General features: G+C 41.1%; 1 long non-coding RNA gene across 1 annotated transcript in view; it reads right to left on the bottom strand.

Moving 5' to 3' along the window:
- Positions 1-6,189: 6,189 nt before the first annotated feature.
- Positions 6,190-20,095, bottom strand: part of LOC133208202 (uncharacterized) — a 37,202-nt gene continuing 23,296 nt past the window's right edge. Inside the window, exon 5 of the long non-coding RNA XR_009724285.1 lies at positions 6,190-6,315. This is a non-coding gene — a long non-coding RNA (uncharacterized LOC133208202). The remainder of the gene's footprint in view (positions 6,316-20,095) is intronic.

Here is a 20,095-nt window from a genome sequence, read left to right as displayed (position 1 = left end):
AGACCAACAGAAAAAAAAGGAAGTCTATATTATTCAGTAAAATTCTCACCTCAGGCATGTTAATGTCCTTTAAGATAGATTGGTGATTAAGGTACCTAGACAGCTAAGTCAAAAAAATTATTTATTTCATTAATTCATGTTTGTATTCTGATAGTACATATTATGAAATAGACCTTATCATTTTGGGCTGTGTTCAAATAGAAAATTAAAATAACCCTAGAGAAGTTAATTGATGAAATTGATAAAATAATTCTAGAAGACTTGAGCTCCACTTGTTTGCTTTTAACACCTGCAATGTGCTGTAGATGGGAGGTATCCCTGCAAGATCAGTTTATACATCTTCACATTCAACACTGTCCTGCATGACATTTTTGTCTCTGTAGACATCAATTTGATAGGTAGACCACTCGGTGGGTAAAGAACTGGATGGATGGCTGCACGCAAACAGCTGTGATCAATGGCTCAATGTCCAGCTGGAGACCAGTAACGAGTGGTGTCCCTCAGGGACCAGTATTGGGACCAGTCTTGTTCAACATCTTTGTCGTTGACATGGACAGTGGGATTGAGTGCGCCCTCAGCAAGTTTGCTGATGACACCAAGCTGTGTGGTTCGGTTGATACGCTGGAGGGAAGGAATGCCATCCAGAGGGACCTTGACATGCTTGTGAGGTGGGCTGATGCCAACCTTATCAGTCTAAACCACGGCAAGAACAAGGTCCTACGTCTGAGTGGGAGCAATCCCAGACACAGCTACAGGTTGGGCAGAGAACAGATTCAGAGCAGCCCTGCAGAGAAGGACTTGGGGGTGTTGGTCAATGAGAAAATGAACATGAGCTGGCTTCAGTGTGCACTTGCAGCCCAGAAAGCCAACCATATCCTGGGCTGCATCAAAAGGAGCGTGACCAGCAGGTCGAAGGAGGTGATCCTGCCCCTCTATTCTGCTCTCGTGAGGCCTCACTTGGAGTATTGTGTGCAGTTCTGGTGTCCTCAACATAAAAAGGACATGGAACTGTTGGAACAAGTCCAGAGGAGGGCCACGAGGATGATCAGGGGACTGGAGCACCTCCCATATGAAGACAGGCTGAGAAAGTTGAGGCTGTTCAGCCTGGAGAAGAGAAGGCTGCGTGGAGACCTCATAGCAGCCTTCCAGTATCTGAAGGGGGCCTATAAGGATGCTGTGGAGGGACTCTTCATTAGGGACTGTAGTGACAGGACAAGGGGTAATGAGTCAAAATTTCAACAGGGAAGTTTAGATTGGATATAAGGAGGAAGTTCTTTAATGTAAGGCTGGCGAGACACTGGAATGGGTTGCCCAAAGATGCTGTGAATCTTCCATCCCTGGTGGTGTCCAAGGCCAGGTTGGACAGAACCTTGGGTGATATGGTTTAGTGTGAGGTGTCCCTGCCCATGGCAGGGGGGATTGGAACTAGGTGATCTTAAGATCCTTTCCAACCCTAACTATTCTATGATTCTATGATTCTATCAATAGCAAGATATTTGCTCTTCTCGCTTGGTACAACTTCATGTTGATCACTTACTGCTGGCACAGATTAAATGGGAACATTTTCAAACAGATCTTTTGCTTTTGTTTTGTTTTCCAAAGCCGCATAGTAGCTGTGAGCTTAAAACATGTTTTACCCTAGATCTTCAAAGCCCAAATCTGAACCAATTTTAAAAGAAGACAATTCTTCTTTTGAAAAGAAGGCATGTTAAAGACAATTCAGAAAAGAGCTGGAAAGCCTCAGATCAATTTTATGCCAACTTTGTGTTGCCAACTGGTGTTAAGTATCTCATTGTTCATGCATGCAGCACCTGAACACATGAAATGCAGGGTGCCTGCTGAGTTGCACATTTCTCAGTGTGTGTAGGTAATCATTAGGGAGAAGACAAAATGCATCTTTTGAAAGTACATTAGGCCCAATATGTGCGTCCTTCTTTCAGTGCAGTGTTGCAAGCTGCTCTGCTTTCACCAGCGTGACCATAGATAACCCAGGGCCTGCAACAGCTCAACACCAGAGTAAGCTCAGACTCCAGCATTGGCTGTTTCCTTGCTCAAGCTGAACCTAAGCATCAGTTACCTTGAGGAAGCTTATTCATATCTGTTACTTTGACAGCACAAAACTCCCTTTTCAGTATAACACACTTGAAGCAGTGATAGGTCTGGGCAAACTGAACACCAAGTGTTGAAAGGGAAGATGACCTTGTGGCACTATTGTTTGTTCTTAATATATGGAAATTGTTTGGCAGTATTCCCCACAAACTACTCTGGAGAAGACAGTGAAAGGAATTAGATCTCAAGCTGCATCTCCCCCACAGAACCCATGTCTATGTACAATGCTCCTGAGACACCAAGGGTACTATTACCACATCATCATCACAGAGACAGGCAGATATGATGCCAGCTAAACATAAACAGCACATTCATGACAGGAATATGCTCTTCCCAGCTGAATTTCATTGCTAAGCGGCCTACATAAAATGTTTCCTATCACTAAAGTCATTCAGTCAGAGATCTCTTGGGTATTATGACCCAACCCTGAAGAGGTCTGTGTCCCAGTGACTTAGACCATGGAAGTGGGAACTTCAAAGAAAAGAGCAGAACCACATTGCAAAGGCAACTCAAAAGAGCCCACAAAGGGGGAAGAATGTAGCCGGGAAAAGGGAATATAGAGATGAGGAAGAAAGAATGGAGAGACATGCTAAAGAAACAAGAATGCCACAAAGGAGCAGTGTCAGCAGTAGAGTGGAGGAGGGTGAATTTACTGGGAAATGCTGCTTTAGTCATCCTGAAACTGTTAAGTGGTCAACTGGTTTCATCTGGAGAGAATTAGCAGGGGCAGAGGGGGAGCAGATTCACAAAACTGCCTGAGGAAGCGGTAGTGTCAACCCCTTATTGCCAAATGCCTGGTTGTCAGCAAGCTGGCTGATGGCATCTGAACCAACATTTCTGGAAGTGCCTTTCCCTAGGGCATTCAAAGGGGTGTACAGGGAGGGAGGGATGGGGCTCTCTCTCATGTTAATGATATTTCACTCTGTATTAAATACTTTTATCCAGCATGTGTGAAGGATGAGGGGTAAGGAGAAAATTACTCCATTATCTAGTTGTTGACAAGACGGATGAAAAGGTTGAAGTTGCTGAATAGAGAGCATTAAAGAATTCCTGCAAAGTGGAACACTGACCAAAGTACAGACTGAGCACAACCAAGGGAGCCCCTGCTGCACCATAGAGGTGCACACTTAAGAGGGCAGCTACATGATGTCTTAAGAAGACGTTGTTTCCAGTTATCTTGGTCAGAACGGGAATAAAATATCTGTAATCCAGAGCAACTTCTTTAAAGCATACAAAAAGCTGAAATGTTCAGAACAAAAGGAGAACATCACCTGACAAACAGCAACAATTCATGTGGGTTTCAGCTTGGTAAAAAAAACTGTGATTTAAAGGTGTGCAGGAATTATAATTATTGTTGTTGTTATAATTATTTTTATTTAGCACAGTGACCAAGACAAAAATTAATTTCTTGTACAGATTCAAAAATAAGAGACGAACAGAAACAGTGGTCTTCTGGGCTATGAGACACAGGAACGTCCAGGAGAATTTGGGCATCAGCAGTGGGGAAGCTGCAGAAAGCAGCCAAAATCAAAGGCAAGAAAGCTGAAAAAGGAAAAATAAGATAAAAACAGGAAGAGCTAACCCCACCCTATTCTTCTTGGCATCACAGGCATCCCGAGTACATGACACTTGATTTCTTCCACTTTATTATGGGAGTAGGAGGATTCACTTGATTTCTACCACGCCTTCTCCTTATCTACCATCTTCCACCTACATTTACGATTCAGAATTGCCAGAATTCAGATTTTCTCTCTTGGCAACATTCTCTTGTGCCTCCCTCATATCAGTCTGAATGTGCTGGAGTTACCAGGGTTTGCTTTGATGCTAAAGCAGATCTGAAGATATTGGCATAAGCCCCATTCAAGTTATGAGCACACCCTTAGGTTAAGCAGGCGCTTCAGCACTGCTCAGTTATTCCCTTGCAACTGTGAATAAAAATACATTGTTCTCTTTTACAACATAAAACAAAACTAGTTAGGCAAATGCAAGCGTGGTTTCATTCATTCCTCTCATTCTTCATCCAGATACAATTTTAAAGTAATTCAATCTAAGTAATTATAATAGTAAAAGCATTCAGAGACTTTACATTGAAATATCACTCAGAAAATACTTCCGTTGGATAACTTTAGGATCTTCTTTACATTTTTCAGCACACCTTTTCAGTTCATAATGTGGACAAAAACCAACCAACCTAATATTTCTCATGTAGTTAAACCCTGAGCCACGCTGACTTACAGGCATTGTTTTGATTTTTAATTTTTGTGGGGTTTTTTTTATATACTTCAGTTTACCTGAAAAGTACTCAAAAGTTACATTGAATCAGTCAATGACTTTCAGTGTGAAAGTACAGTTTTCTCTCTAATAATGAAAAACACTTCAAGGGACAGAGGAACATGGTGAGGACCCAACCACATTTGGCTGTATTCACATGAGCAGCCCAGGTAGTTCAAGAGGATCAATTGCCTGAGAGTGTGGTTCTTTACATCTTTAACACTGCAGAGCTTCCATGTGCAAAGTAAACATACTAATGTCTTCAAGACTTCAAGTCAGCTGCATTACAGAATACAGCAAATATAAAGCTCGTGTATTGCTTTAAATCATCTCCTACTTCTTTTACACCACTAGTAGAAAGCTGGGATTTTTCTAGTTATTTATCCTTTATGTGTTTTAATATTCTCTCTTGAAACACATCATAGAGTGGTCTAACAGCAGATTATTAGCATACTCAGCACCAAGCCCACAGCTGAGGAATGACTTGAGCCTTTTACAGTACATTATGTTCTCATTACTTCTATGGTGACCCATGGGAAGTACAAACTTATGAAACATGAGATTTGTGTTGAGTTTTCATGATAAGCTAAATAAGCTCAAAATCATTGTTATTCAGTAATTCATTTTTATGAATGTCAATAGGATTGCCTATCCTGTGATAATTGCACAGTTACGTTATGAATCTCATAATTAACCTGTATCTTTATATTGGAAGATGACGCACTCCTTGGCTCATAACAGTGCAAAAAATAGACCAATCTGACAGCCCCAAAGAGGGATTCCTGTGGTGCATAGCATTATGCACAAGTACTACACATTAACACAATCTTAATTATTTTTGTTGTATTTGCTTTGAAAGCTGTATACAAAGAACATCAAAGAACTGGTGAAAGCTCTAGAATCCTGGGAGAAGAACTCCCTGTCCCAGGAAGCACTCAGCAGATGGGAATAAGGGCTCTTTGCCACTTGTGGTAAGGCAAACTCTGTCACAGACAGAAGTACCTCAGGACTTTGGAAATTCTTATAAAAGCAGAGAGAAGCTCTACATTAACACTGAGCAAGCTGGAACTTTTGCATTTGGTTTATTTGGAAGAATGTAATATTGAGGTATCTTAAAAGTATTTTAATACAGAATGCCAGACATCATATTTCATGCTTCAATTTTGTTTAAGAACACACAAACTTCCAAATCACCCAAATGTGTAGCACATCTTTTCCAGTCTTTGCCTTGTCACTTCCTTGCTGCCCCCTTATGCTAAGAACAGCTCTGTTTCCCCTCTTCTTGCTTATCTGTGCTGTTTTGTCATCTTCTGCTCATTAAAATCCTTCTTCACAAAGGCTTGAGCAACACAACTCGAAGCAGGAGTTAATTTTAAAAACAATAGCTAAAATAGATATGGCTCACTGTCTACTTATGAATAAGATCTCTCTCACTTATCCAGATAAGAAACTGGAGAACCAGTACAGGTTTAGTTTGGTTTTGCTTTATTTTTTACACTGTTATGGGCCAAGGAGTGCGTCATCTTCCAATATATGCAATATATATATATTTAACTATATATATAGTTAATCTTACATAACATCTAAAATATACTTACCCATTTGGTAGACAGAAAACATCAGCTATTTTTTACTAAAACCAAAGTAACTTTAGAGTGTTGAACTTGATAGGAACTCTCTGTCATTTCCAAAATACATCATTCAGCCTCTCCATTGTCCTAACCTCTTTAAAACACCTCAACAAATACGACAAGAATAGAACAGTTCTAATTTTAATGCGTATGTATACCAAAATCAGAGAACAGGTCCTGCTAAAGCAGGCGCTGCAATGCGTCACACCACATCCGTACACTGAGGGGTTGCTCATCAGAGGTGTTACACACCACTGCCACTCACTTCCTTTCAGGGGGTCAACAGAAAAGCTTCTGCCCAATCCTGCTTTCAAACCATAGTCATGACACTGTTGTATAACAAGACAATAACAAAAAAAAAAAAAAAATATATATAAATAAATATTGTCAGTGTTGTTTTTTCACCCCTGTTTACATTTTAATGAACTCTTCTAGTAATAACTTCCAGTTTCCTCCATTTCCAGAAAGCCAGCACTCCATAAATATTGAGTTGTACTATTATCTGCTGATGTACCAGTTTTCTATAAACAGAGAAAACCCAAACTTATCACTGGGCCTAGCTGTTGAAAAAGGTTAGTATAACTAAATAACAAAACAGGAATGTTGTTTACTTGTTAATGTTCTACTAATGAAAAAAAGCTGTTATGGCTTTGATTAATCTAGACCATACTGGACAATTCTGGCATAAGTTTCCTTGAAGAGTGACTATTGATTTCCTTTTCATTCTACACTTTGATACAACATTATCTGGAATCTAGCCCAGGTTTCATAACTGCTACTATCTCCACATTAACAGCCTGTGCAAGATTAGAAATAGCTTTTGAAGATATATGCAAGGGTGAGGCAATCCAAGAATTTTCTCCATTTCCACAGGTTGAGCTTTTACATCTGTCTGTGTAACAGCTTTTAAGGAATTAAAGGTGTTTGTAGGCATGATCAAATTCATCAATTGCAACTAATTAATTATGCCATTGTTTAATCTTTTAGCACTGCATTGTTTTTTCTCCTCTCCATCTGTATTTATAATATCTGGTGTAGACACAGTAATTACCAGATACTATGGGATGGTGACTGCTTTATCAGCATGAGCATGGGAGAACCACATAGTCTCATAAACCATGAAGAGTGAGTAATACTCATGGTCTCAAGCAGATGCCAGTAAAAATCTTTGTACCACTCCCCTCTGTCTCGTATTCTCTCTAATGATGCTCTGTATATAAATCAGTTTTCTATATGGGTCTCTGCTATTGTTTTATACACACAAGGTACAGGTATAGCTTGTCCAAAACTTGTAGGTTAGGAAAGTAGCTCCCACCTCTGAAAAGCAATGTATTCAGAAAAGACCATGGTAATTTGCAAACAAAACAATTAAAATTACTTGTAAAGAAAATATTCTAAAATATTCAGAGCACTGTAGTGCATTAATTGCCTGGCATGTGAGACATCATCATCATAATGTTTTCTGGTAATTTCTAGGAACATGGAGCATGGTAACTGACATGGTATTCATCTTTCAGATAAGTCTTCTTTGAGAGTTGGTATATTCTATTTTTCCAGTTCACTTACTCAAGTCGCAGAATAGCTACCCTAAAAACAGTGTCTGGAAGTTATGCAAGGGCCAGACATGCAGTACTGGGTTAATAATCACGGAACTGCAATAAGTTGGGAGTTCATCTGTTTCAAAACAACAAAGATTAGGACCTGGCCCATGGAATGATTATGAGGTAATGACACAATGTCAAAATTAAAAAGGCAACTCTACTTTCGAGAATGGGTCAGAAAAAGCTCTTCCAACAGTTAGGAGAACATTAGTGCCATGTAAAACACTTTAAGGTTTCCAGTCGCTCTTGTTCAACGCGTCATTTGAAACTAGGATATATGTCCAGAAAAGGTCACAGGATGAAAGGGGAAAGAGAAGCCTCACAGATTGAAACCAAAACAAATGGCTTGGTTTGCAAAAGCCAAGAGGGGACAAAAGCAAGCTCACTGCCCTAGACTTCAAAAAAGCAGACTTCAGCCTGTTCAGGAACCTGCTTAGTAAGGTTCCATGGGATATAGCCCTAGAGGGCAGGGGGGCTCAAGACTCTTGGTTGGTCTTCAAGGATCACCTGCTACAAGCTCAGGAGTGTTGCATCCCAACTAGAAGGAAGTGCAGCAGGAGGGCCAGGAGACCTCCTTGGATGGATAAGGAGCTCCTGAGGAAAATTCAAATGAAAAAAGAGCTTTATAGAAAGTGGAAGCAAGGACAGGCAGCCTGGGAAGAGTACAGGGTTATTGTCCGGGAAGCTAGAGACCAGGTTAGGAAAGCTAAGGCCCAGTTAGAATTAAACTTGGCTAGGGATATTAAGGATAACAGGAAGGGATTCTACAGGTACATAGCAAATAAAAAACAGACTAGGGAGAACATAGGCCCCCTCAGGAAGCTCTCAGGTGAACTAGCTACACAGGATTTGGAGAAGGCTGAGGTTCTGAATGACTTCTTTGCCTCGGTCTTCTCTAGCAAAGGCTCTGACCGCACCACCCAAGTCTTGGAAGGCAGACGCAGGGACTGTGAGAATGAAGACCTTGGGCCCACTGTAGGAGAGGAATTGGTTCGAGACCATCTTAAAAATCTGAACGTGCACAAGTCCATGGGTCCTGATGAAATCCATCCGCGGGTCCTGAAGGAGCTGGCAAATGAAGTTGCTAAGCCACTGGCCATCATATTTGAAAAATCATGGCAGTCAGGTGAAGTTCCCGATGACTGGAAAAAGGGAAATATAACCCCCATTTTCAAGAAGGGGAAAATGGATGACCCAGGGAATTACAGACCAGTCAGTCTCACCTCTGTGCCTGGCAAAATCTTGGAGCAGATTCTCCTGGAAGGCATGCTAAGGCACATGAAAAACAACAAGGTGCTTGGTGACAGCCAGCATGGCTTCACTAAGGGGAAATCCTGCCTGACCAATTTGGTGGCCTTCTATGATGGGGCTACAGAACTGATGGACAGGGGTAGAGCAGTTGATGTCATCTACCTGGACTTGTGTAAAGCGTTCGACACTGTCCCACACGACATCCTTGTCTCTAAATTGGAGAGACATCAATTTGATGGATGGACCACTCGGTGGATAAAGAACTGGCTGGATGGCCGCACACAAAGAGTTGTGGTCAATGGCTCAATGTCCAGCTGGAGACCAGTAACGAGTGGTGTCCCTCAGGGATCGGTGTTGGGACCGGTCTTGTTTAACATCTTCATTGCTGACATGGACAGTGGGATTGAGTGCGCCCTCAGCAAGTTTGCCGATGACACCAAGCTGTGTGGTTCGGTTGATACGCTGGAGGGAAGGAATGCCATCCAGAGGGACCTTGACACGCTTGTGAGGTGGGCTGATGCCAACCTCATGAAGTTTAACCATGCCAAGTGCAAGGTCCTACACCTGGGTCGGAGCAATCCCAGGCACAGCTACAGGTTGGGCAGAGAAGAGATTCAGAGCAGCCCTGCAGAGAAGGACTTGGGGGTGCTGGTCGATGAGAAAATGAACATGAGCCGGCAGTGTGTGCTTGCAGCCCAGAAAACCAATCGTATCCTGGGCTGCATCAAAAGGAGCGTGACCAGCAGGTCGAAGGAGGTGATCCTGCCCCCTTGCTCTCGTGAGACCTCACTTGGAGTATTGTGTGCAGTTCTGGTGTCCTCAACATAAAAAGGACATGGAACTGTTGGAACAAGTCCAGAGGAGGGCCACGAGGATTATCAGGGGAATGGAGCACCTCCTGTATGAAGACAGGCTGAGAAAGTTGGGGCTGTTCAGCCTGGAGAAGTGACGGCTGCGTGGAGACCTCATAGCAGCCTTCCAGTATTTGAAGGGGGCATATAGGGGTGCTGGGGATGGACTCTTCATTAGGGACTGTAGTGGTAGGACAAGGGGTAATGGGTTAAAACTTCAACAGAGGAAGTTTAGATTGGATATAAGGAGGAAATTCTTTCCTGTTAGAGTGGTGAGGCACTGGAATAGGTTATCCAGGGAGGTTGTGAATGCTCCATCCCTGGCAGTGTTCAAGGCCAGGTTGGACGAGGCATTGGGTAATATGGTTTAGAGCGAGGTGTCCCTGCCCATGGCAGGGGGGTTGGAACCTGATGATCTTAAGGTCCTTTCCAACCCCAACTATTCTATGATTCTGTGATTCTATAAGGATGGCCGCAGGAATAAGCACTGAAGAAGGAAAACTCATTTAAACACAGAAAGTGTTTGCTCATTGATAAATTGACATAAACTGGCCTGAAATCCAATAAATCAGTATTTCTGCAATCCATTGAATCAGTATTGAATCAGTGCTGTTTTCTTCCAATGGAGCTGTGCCCTTAATTAAGCTTAAAAAACAGGAAACAACTTTATTCATCTCTTATTTCAAGAAACAAGTTTTTGTGATAATGTGGTAAAAATATTTACCAAAATGTAAGATTTTTTTAATACCACTGACACTAATGGGTTTTTATTTTTACTGCTTTCATTTGTATTGAATTAACACACATTTATTTCAACTATTACAAATCAATAACTCTTCATTAAATTTACTCTTTTCAGCTCAAACTATACTAGGCAGCATTATAATTATTTAATGTAAGAGTTATTTTTAAAACAAATTCATACCGTAAACTATAAAAACCCATGCTGAACAAATAATTCAGTCACTAGTAATTTTAGAGCATATCTGTATTGTAATATGTTCATGACAGAACTCAGGGCTAGTCCCTTACTAATGTGTTTCCTGGGAATGTGCATTTACTGTGACCTCCCAAGCAAACTAGTAATAATAATTTATCAACGGAAGAAAATTAAAACCAGTCCTTTTCTGTCAACTGTCAGCAACTGACATATTCAAAAGCAATGAAATAGCCATCCTTACAGAAAATCTACTTCATATATCCCCTCTTCATAAAAATATCACCATCAAAATTGCTCTTTTTAACTCTAAATAAATGTAGAGGTCAAATGATCCAATACAGTAATAATAATAATACAGTAAAAAAATAAACCAAAAAGAACTGCTGTGTAAATTTAAGACTCTTGAACCCATCACTTCCACAGTCTTCCAAACACTCACTACCACAAGAAGATTTGTTTCTATCTGGGCTTATGCTGTACAAAACCATTAGAAAAGGAAGCTGTTACCCAAAAGAAGGTCTTACTGCTGCAGTAATACTTTGCAACTGTCATGAACTCCAGAAGGACAAGACAGGTGAAATGTGGCAATGACTGCTCCCGAAGATGAAGCCTGATGGGCTGAAGGGGAGTTTGAACAGTGCTCTGCTGTCGCGAAGTGCAGTCGCCAGATGGGGAAGTGGAAGCACGGAAGACAAAGTTACTTTCTCCTCTGGGCTACTGGTAGCCTTGGCTAAAGCTCTCTGCTCGGATGTGGAGGAGGGGAAAAATTCAGCGACCATAAAGCTCAGGGAGCTAGAAAACGTGATGTGGCAAAATGAAAGAACTGAAACTGTTGCCAAAACAAGAGAAAACCAAGTATTAATCAAGGAGATTTCAGGTATATTAAAGGTGTCATGTCCCTCCCCATTGCAGGGGCCTGGAACCAGATGATCTTTAAGGTCCCTTCCATCCCATATCATTCTATGATTCTATGATTCTGCTTGGACAAGTATCAACCAGTATTGCAGTTCACTGTTAGTGCTCTCTAACACACAGTAGCAGGAGAATGGAGTGACCTGGATGCACTGAAGCTCCTTTAGGCCAGTTGCATAAGTTTCTGTCTTTAAGTCTCAGGCAGATCTGATTGCATCTTGGAGGAGGAATAGCAACAAAAGTACTTTTCAGCATTTTTGGGTTTTTTGCTCAGATTATCTTATACAATGTGTACAGGTTTTCTATTTCTGTTGTTCAAACCACAGAAATAAGTAAGAGGGAAAGGGAAGCAAGTGCTCGCCATCAGTTTCCAGTGACACCAGACCAAACAAGTAGCAGTATTTGCTTCAGAGCCCTGAAAACACCAAGCCACACTCAGGATTTGGTTTCTGCCAAAGCTCATTTCAGAAAAGCTATAGGCCTAATGGGATCATACACTGGGCTTCTCTAGCTGTAATCCAGTTTCCTGAAAAGCCAAGAAAACATGCTGAACTGAGCTACTGAGAGGTTTTGTAGTGTGGAGATCAAGGGTCATGGGAATGGGCTGAATTTCAATGAATATGCTCCCTGTTCTTTGCAATGAGGTTCAACCTCATACACACAAAGTAGATTATTACCCCTATGATGACCAGTTGCATTCACATACAGACCACTTGAAAAACTGAAAAATTTGCTCCTTATATTTTAACTGGGTATTACAGCAGAACTACAGACAAACACATAACAGGACACAAAGGAAGCAGAAGTTTTAGACAGGCAAAATACATGCTGTGCATTTTTAATATTGCAGGTGATTAACCAAGCCGCTGGGGATGTGGTACATCTTTATATCAAGGTCAGATAACTTGGTACCTAACTAGAAGATACTGGTTTCCTGCAGGTATCACTTGATGAAAGTTTACGGCCTTTGCCATAGAGGTCAAGGCATTCCCTTCCAGCCCAAAGAACGTGATTAATGAGGACAGTAACACAGTAGGTGAAGGATGGAACAAAGAAGGCCACAGGCAAAAGCAACAATTATAGTCTGCCACACCCTAATATAGCACCTCACATGTCCAATGTGATAACTAATTAATCATAGCAACAACTTTGTACTCTATGCTGCCTTTCATCCCGTACCTCAAAGTGCTTTACAAATGTTAATTAATATGTAGGTTGTACTTTGAGGAAAGATATTATGGCATTGGTTCCAGCCAATGTTAATTTGTTCTTCAACAGCACAGCTTGTGAAATCCAGTTGACTTTCCCAATGAAACAGAAAATGTGCAAATCTTCCTGGCAACAAATCTGAAAATGTGCTTCTCTGTTCAAATATAAGATATTTCATTGACAATATGGCATGTTTCCTCCCTCCACATTGTATTCCAGTATAACCTCACATAACACAGCATGGCTTAAATGCAAGAGGAGATTAACTTTTCACAAGAGAATTGGATAACTGGTATTTTAGTCTGAACATCTGGCACATTTTTAGCTAAACTGTTTCTTTTAAAAGTTTTTTCTGTGTTTGTTTTTTTTTTATTTTTTGTTTTGCATTCACATACTACAGAAGTTTTACTAACTTTAGCTCAGCAGCTGAGACAAAAAAAGCTAATTTCTTTGCTGCAAAGACCAGACTGGGGCTACCCAGCATGACTTGATGTCTGCATATTTTACAATTATTCTAATTCCGCTATTAAGCACAGTAAATTTACATGACACTTTGTATACATTCAACCAATTCCTGTTCATACAATCCATCTCCTGGCTTCAAAGGAGTGTGTGCATGAATGCGACACACAGGATTTATCCAACATCCCCATTAAATTCTCTGAGTGTGTTCACATTGTGCACACATCCCTAACTACAGAGCTGCTGAAGCAAAACTTTTGGGGCCCCTACAGTCAGAGCTCGAAGGAGTCACCTAGCTACCCTCTGTTACACAGGTTAAGTATAGAAAACAGTTAATAGCTCTAAAGCTATTACCAACTGTCACAACATCTCATCATCATCAGAAAACCTTGAATTTACACTCTTAGAAGCTCTATTTATCTTTCAAAGTAATGAACTAAGATACCTTCTTATGTCATTCAGGTTTTGTATCAAAACCATCTCTGCAAACCTGCATTTTAAATACACATGTACACACACATATGTAAGTTGTCAGAAATAGATGCAAAGGAGAAGCAATACCAAACTAATCTAATCACTAAAGCATTAATGTCACAGAAAGGGCTGCCTAATATTCTGCAATAAACATTTACCATTTATTTGAATAATCCCTTCCCATCTTCTTGTCCTAGAAAAATACCAACAGTGCAGGATAGAAACAGAACTAGAAAATCCTAAATTTTGAAATTATGAGAGTTCACAGCAGAACCAAGTTTCACCTTAAGGACTAAAGAAGGGAAGGAAGGGAAAGGGGAAAACAAAAAAGAAGAGAGAAGAGTACAAGAACTATCACTGAGCAGGTGTCTACATAATAACATGAGTAAAACTAATAAGCTTAATTTCAGTGAGCTTTGAAGTCAGGTGCAGGCTATTAAAAGAAACAGTGGGTTAGCATTCCTGGGAGGAGGTTTACTAATAGTGTTACACACATAAGAAGTAATTTCTTTACGATGTGAACGGTCATAACCAGCTGGGACTTAACAGCTTTCTGTTATCAATAGCGTGATTAAGACAACTCAAATTGCAGGTAAACTGACACACTTTATGTAAGGCTCTGTGTGTACATGTGTAGCAACTGCTTGTAAATTATGAAAAGCATCTACCTGTGTTACATTTACTGACTGGTTTAGAACTTAAAATTGCAGATGATGTAAACAGGAAAAAGATTAAAACCCTCTGCCTAGTGACCAGTATCATGTTTCAATAAATCTGAAGTATTCAAGAGGTACACTTAGTAGCAAAAAACAGGAAAGAGTCAGAGTTGCTTGAATCATGAAACAAGCAGCCTTCTGCTGCTCTTTAATCAAGACATATTTCAACTTCCTGTCATTTCTGCCATCCAGGGACCTGAAAAGTAACTCCCTATGTACACTTGTCTTAAAAGAGAAAGACAGCATATCCCAGAGGCATGGAGAACCTTATGACACTGTTCTCTTTGGGGGGTTATGTGTGCTTTTTAACAAAAGGAAGAACAATCCACTTTTCTTTGAGATAATAACAAACTTAAGAATGAATGCAACTTCCATTTAAACATATTTTAAGTGTGTTGATACAATATTTGAATTCTTAAGGGTACACTAAGAGCAGCCTTCTGACTTCAGTAAAACTCTGCCTTCACTTCATTGAATCCAGTATCTTCTTCCATTATTACATCACTTGAATCCTTTTAGACTAAACATAAAGACTGTACTCTCCAAAACTTAACATATATGGCATAGCTGGAGATAGGAGATGTCTCTGTTAAACCAATCTATTCTTCCACATCTTTTATTTCAGTAGAAATGCTGAAACTCAAAAGAGCCATCGTGATCGCATCACTTTGTGACCCACTGTATTTCTGGTTAGTTTTTTCTTCTAAACCCATACTAGATACCCGTTGTCAAGGTCAGGGATATTAAAAGTGATTTGTTAGATGCAAAATACTGTTTATTATAGTATAAAGAGCAAGCCAGCTTGAAATAATAAATTAGTGCCAGATGAAAAACTGCCAGAATTCTCTATTATACATGCCTTTCCCTGGAAAGCATCCCAGATTCTTTTCTTCATAGGCTCCTTTACTAAAAACTCCCTGACTTATGGAGTGTGAGCTAAAGTTATAGCTTATAAAAGGGTCAGTGAGGAGCATTAAGGGGCTCTGAAAACAACAACAACAAATAAAACTTGTGTATAAACTATGTTGTGGCTACAGCTTAAATGGTACAAACTGATGAACTGCAACGGATGCTAAGAAAAACTTACGGAGTTCACCCACATAATTGCACTGGGTCAGATAATTGTAGCATCATCAGAATCTGAAAACTGCATGAAGATAGAAACCTGAATTATTCTCACCCTTCCCACTGCTCTGCACTTCTCTGTGGTGTTTTACAGACAACAGGCATCTGAAAGAAATGAGTAACTGTCTGAATTATGCAGTTCAACCTCAACATGAACTTAAGTGATTTGGGAAGAACCTATCTTGATGCCATGAAAGAGAAAAACACTACTGATACCAACAGGAAGGTTGGACTATAATGGAAGACTGTTTCCTGTCCTGAGGAAAGTGTCACCACATACACTGCAAGCTGATATCTGTTGCTATTCCCCAATGGAAAATAACATACTTAGAATTTATATCCTTTTTTGTAGCTATGAGAGTAAGGAGAAAAGGAAAAGCCAGCCTCTTTCCCTCTCTCTCGTGCACAATTATTAAGTTCACCACTATATGCTGAGAAAGCAGGGTGGGACCATCGGTCACTGCAAGTCAACGTCAACAGCAGGGGCATAACGAAGAGTTTAGACCCAAGCAGCTGGCTGTGGCTGGGAACCTGGAGAGAGAAAGGGACGAGTAGAAGATTTCCTTGTACGTATTGCAAATATCATACAGTTCCAGGGCTGTTGGCTTCCTGCATCCTCACAAATTAGCCAAAAAGTGCCATCAAAAGCAGTCTGCCAGCAATAAAGCAACAAAGAGGCCCCTATGGAATGGTCAATCCTGAAAATAAAAGCCATGTTATAAATGTTTACATGATGTAAGTTTGGAGTGTAGAGTCCAATAATTCTCACTAGCTCTTCTCTCTCACTTCCGTTCTTGGCAGCTAGATAACAAGTTCAGCCAAGCAACTCACTTAAAATGTACTGACATGAATCCCCATAGTGTAAATAACATATCTTACCTATGAAGGGTGATTATGTTCCCTTTATTCTTGAGAATAACATCTTCCTAGACTTTTTATGAAAATCAACTGTTTGCATTCTTTACACAGTTTATAGTATAGTCTGTAAACACAATACTAGATTCCTGGTAATAACTAGAAGTTTGACATGGCCCCAAATCTAAACCATAGAGCTGACACCCCAGAGCACAGAGGAAGTTTGAATCTGAGCACTGCATCTCCAGTCTGTCTCTGCGGGAAATGAATTCACAAAGCAATAATAATATCATAAACAGCACTTAACATGTTAGGGCTGATCCTGCCAACCCGTACTCCTCCAGCACAAAAACTCTTGGCAGGTCTTACACACTGCTGAAGTCTCACTGAAACTCTCAAAGCAGACCTTGTGTGAGATTTAAGAATCATACCTTTGCCAAAGGGTGACATTAACCCTTCCTACCTATACCACTGAAACCAGTCTACATGTTGGCATAAACAATACATGATATATACAAGTGGATCAGGCCATACATCAACCCTACAGGAACACCAACCATCTGATTTTAGTCATTCTCCCTTTTGGAATTTTAGCAGTAGTGATTTTTAAAAAGAACAGGTAAATCTCATGAGCACAGAAGTCATGAAACACATTTGGGTCACCTTCTGCAACATCACATGCTGTTGTCTGGTCTGCAGAATCAGAATCTCTTTGTTGATGCTTTCTGCAGCTGACAGTCCAGTTCAGTCTGGCTGTATGTCTGTCAGGGACTGGCCTGGAGGGTATCATGCAAACTGAGAAGGAAGCCAGCAAAGGCAAGTGCTGTGTTACTGGAGGAGGTGCAGACACGCTGAACATGTTGGAACAGTACAGCTTTGCTAGCTGAGATCTGTCCCCTGTCCTCACACATACTGGCACTGGCTAGAGTTTTGTTCTCCAGCTGGCTAGATGTGTATGTTCCGCAGCACAGCAGCGTTATTCTCCTGAATACGCATGCTTCAGACTCACAGTTCAGATTTTCTTTTCCCCTAGCACATCCATATAAAAAATCAATCTTTTTTTGGTATATTAATGCATTTTCTGAATATGAATTTCTGGAGCAATTTTTTACCTTCCACTTTACTACAATCATAAATGAAAGCATTAAAAGGGAGAGTACAATCTGGGCAAAATTTCCAGACAGTGAAGAATGCTTTCTGAGCAAAGAACAAATTCGCATATGCAAATGCTGTATATGGATAAGATTACTTGCAGGGACAAGTAGCATAAAGGTACTTGCATAGACAGGCACACAAAGATATATACAGTACCCAATTCATGTACTGTCACACAATGTTTGAATAAGGAATTCAGAACCATATCTGTTTAAATGTATATATCACATGCACTATTACACTACTGAATTTTTAAAGTGTTTCTTCACTGTAATGTCAAACTGAACTTCCAGGGATTTACCATGAAAGAGGAAAATGAACACGTAAAACAATAGAAATTGCCTTAGCAACACTCAGTTATTATCACTTTTCAATCTAGACAAGTTACAAAAGCTAAAACAAAATAATCTAGACACTGAAATCTCCTTTCAAGTTGAAGGTGAAGGACTCCAAGTAATACTAAATTGCAGCTGCCCTAGGAAAAGTAGTTTAATGCAAGCCATACTGACTTGGTATGGATTCTTCCCACAGCAGTACAGGTTGAGATCAGCAGTACAGGTTGAGATCAACAGGGATCTAGAAGCATGGCTCTCCAAGGATGTTTGTCTCACATTGACCCTTAATTGGAACTTCAACAGCTTTGTGCCCTGCCAGAAGTGATGGAAAATCACAGAAAGGAAAGGATAGAACAGCATTCAGGTGGTATGTGACACACAAGCACCACAGAATCATAGAATCAGCTAGGTTGGAAAAGGCCTTTAGGATCATCAAGTCCAACCATTACTCCGGGACTGCCAAGTCCACCACTGACCCATGCCGCAGGTTTCTGAACACTTCCAGGGATGGTAACTCCACCACTGCCCTGGGCAGCCTCTTCCAATGCCTGAGCACCCTCTCTGTGAAGAAAGTTTTCCTCATATCCAGTCTAAACCTCCTCTGGCGAAGCTCATGGCCCTTTCCTCTTGTCCTATGGCTTGTTCCCTGGGAGAACAGACTGACACCCACCTCACTACAACCTCCTTTCAGGCAGCTGTAGACAGCAATAAGGTCCCCCAGACGAAACTGCCCAGGTCCCTCAGCCATTCCTCATCACACTTGTGCCCAAGGCCCTGCACCAGCTCCGGTGCCCTTCTCTGGCCTTGCTCCAGCATCTCAGTTTCTGTCTTGTAGTGAGGGGCCCAAACTGAACACAGGATTCAAGGGCACCACTCCCGCATACAGGGGATGATCACTGTCCAGGTCCTGCTGCCACACTGGTGTGGATACAGGCCAGGATGCCATTGGCCTTCTTGGCTGCCTGGGCACAAGCTGGCTCATGTTCAGCTCTGTCAGTCAGCATCTCCAGGTCCTTTTCTATTGAACAGCTTTCCAGCCACTCTTCCCCAAGCCTGTAACATTGCATGGAGTTGTTGTGGCCCAAATGCAGGACCTGGCATTTTGCCTTGTTGAATGTCATACAACTGGCCACAGCCCATGGACCCATCCTGTCCAGATCCCTCTGCAGAGCTTTCCTACCCTTCAGCAGATCAACACTCCCACCCAACTTGGTGTTGTCTGCAAATTTACTGAGGAGAAATTTACTCAATCCCCTCATCCAAGTCATCAATGAAGATATTAAAGAACACTGGACCTAATACCAAGCCCTAAAGGACACCACTAGTGACCAGTCACCAACTAGATGTGATGCCATTTACCACCACTCTTAGGGCTTGACCATCCAGCCAGTTTTCAACTCAGCAAATAACACATCTATCCAGGCCATGAGCAGCCAATTTCTCCAGGAGAACAGTGTGGGAGACAGTAGCAAATGCTGTACTTAAGTCCGAATAGACAATGTCCACAGCCTTTCCTCTCATCAACCAGGTGGGTCACTTTGTTATAGAAGGAGATCAGGTTGGTCAAGCAGGCACTGGCCTTCATGAACCTCTGTTGACTGGGCTTGATCCCTCCGTATTCCTACATGAGTTTTATGATCTCATTTAGGATCCTCTGCTCCATGACTTTCCCCAGCACTGAGGTCACCAGAGCTCAAGAGCCTCCTCCTTGGCCACCTGCAGTCACAGGACTGCTGTGACACAGCAGATCCAAGCTGCTGAGAAGGAATTGCCTGCTCTCTTTTTTATACTTAGCCCTTTATCTGCTCTAGGTCACCAGTCAGAAAACCTTTAACTGGAAGACAACAAAGTTGACAGGAAAGAGACATGACTTTATATGTTTAAATGCTCATACACAAGCACTCATGGCTGATCTCTTTCCTCCTGACACATTCTCATCTGGGATTTGGAAGATGCATCACAGAATTCATAGCATTTTGGATTTATTTAGTTTCTGTCTTAAGGCTTTCCTTAAGGTAACTTAAGCATGAGAGATTTTAAAGCTAAACAAACTAAATAATGAAAAAACCCAAACATCTTAAATGGATAACCCATGTCAGCAAAGATAGCTAACAGCTGACTGTCAAGCAAAAGTAACTCATAAATTTGTGGTTAAATAAACAGAAGATGAGCATACTAAAATATATCTTCATGTTACA

The sequence above is a fragment of the Neopsephotus bourkii genome, unplaced genomic scaffold, assembly GCF_033783945.1.
Source record: "Neopsephotus bourkii isolate Nb327-2 ecotype Australia unplaced genomic scaffold, CSIRO-AGI_Nbou_v1 NB_245, whole genome shotgun sequence".
Taxonomy (NCBI): domain Eukaryota; kingdom Metazoa; phylum Chordata; class Aves; order Psittaciformes; family Psittacidae; genus Neopsephotus; species Neopsephotus bourkii.
This window is presented reverse-complemented; position numbering and strand designations above follow the sequence as displayed.